Raw genomic sequence first — 1,530 nt, 5'->3', positions numbered from 1 at the left:
AAATAATTATTGTTTTATGCCGACAAAAATAAAATAACATTCATGGATATTGGACACACAGGCATAATAATATTATAATTATTGTAATTTATAACAATTTAATATTTATAAAACCCTATTAGAATTCCCGGTATTTCAGTTATCGCTTAACCGATCTGTACGACCTCTGTCTTCTGCTTTAAAAAATTTTAAATAATGTATTTTTTTTACCTGTAGACTCAAGTAGGTATACTGAATATTTTCAAAATTAAACATGAAATTATCTCATATTTATCTAGATAAAAATGTACTAATTTTTATCTTTATCTAGATAAAAATTATTACAGTCATCTTTATCTTTATCTAGATAAATTATTAGTTATCTATTCCCAACACTGCAAATAATTAGCTAGGATAATTATTATTATTTTAGTAACAACGGACATAATATAGTTATTCCTGTTTTATAATTTATCGCGTCTTATGCAAATAAAATGAAGTATATTTTTTTTGATAAATATAAATTATGGTATGAATCACCCTTTAGCATATTTCAAATGTAATAAATGTAAGGCACTGATTATAATAAGTTTATATACGCAATATTCGACTTCAACCAAAAATCCAAATATATTACAAGTTACAACTGATGTTATATCATTTCCACAACATAACTCTGTAATAATTGATGTAATTTATTTCTGTACAGGATAAAATGTATACCTAATATAATTATATGTTGACATAGTTTTGCATTGTATGTATTCGAAATATTTCAGTTAAAACTTCAAGTAGATACCAGGTATTCGTTTAATACCAATGAATAAATTAAACAATTTGGTAATGCATATTTATTTAGTATTTATACTAGGTAACGCTTAAAAATTACAAGCATAATCTACAAGACAACTAACATTTTGTTCGCAAAGTAATAATATATTGTTATATAGTAATAATATTCACAGAACAATAATTTTTTCCACACTATAAAAGTCACAATAATATTTATTTCATATTCAAACATTTTGATAGTAAATCTTTAGAGCACAAACTTAACAAACTTAATAGTTTTATTGCCATCCAACTTAAATGTGCTTTTCAAATGGTTTGCTCATAAGTACGTGACTAGGTCGTTTTATAGGGACTTCGACGTCTTAACTACGCTGCGTGTTTGTTTCCATTTCCATTGGAGTGTGGAAATTTATTTTCCAAATGAAATACTAACTGATAAATGTGCACTGATTGTTTTCTACAACAAATTTATAACTCTCAAAGACCTCTAGTAATGCCATATTAATTTCAAAAAGGTGGGGCAGTGGGTACCACTCTGTTGCACATTAAGAGGCCGCCACACCCGCATTTGTTGTCTCCGTCTTACAAACGCATAACATAGCAAATTTACGCTCAGCAGTTCACGTTTTATGCCGTTAGCTTAACAATTAGAGTGAATCGACCTATTATGAAACTTGATGGTAAAAAGATTATCTGTGTTTGTATGTTGGTTTTTTACGATAGTACAATTTTTAAGTGAGTTATGAGCATTTTTAATTT

The sequence above is a fragment of the Acyrthosiphon pisum genome, chromosome A2 (assembly GCF_005508785.2).
Source record: "Acyrthosiphon pisum isolate AL4f chromosome A2, pea_aphid_22Mar2018_4r6ur, whole genome shotgun sequence".
Taxonomy (NCBI): Eukaryota; Metazoa; Arthropoda; class Insecta; order Hemiptera; family Aphididae; genus Acyrthosiphon; species Acyrthosiphon pisum.
Note: the sequence above shows the minus strand (reverse complement) of the source record.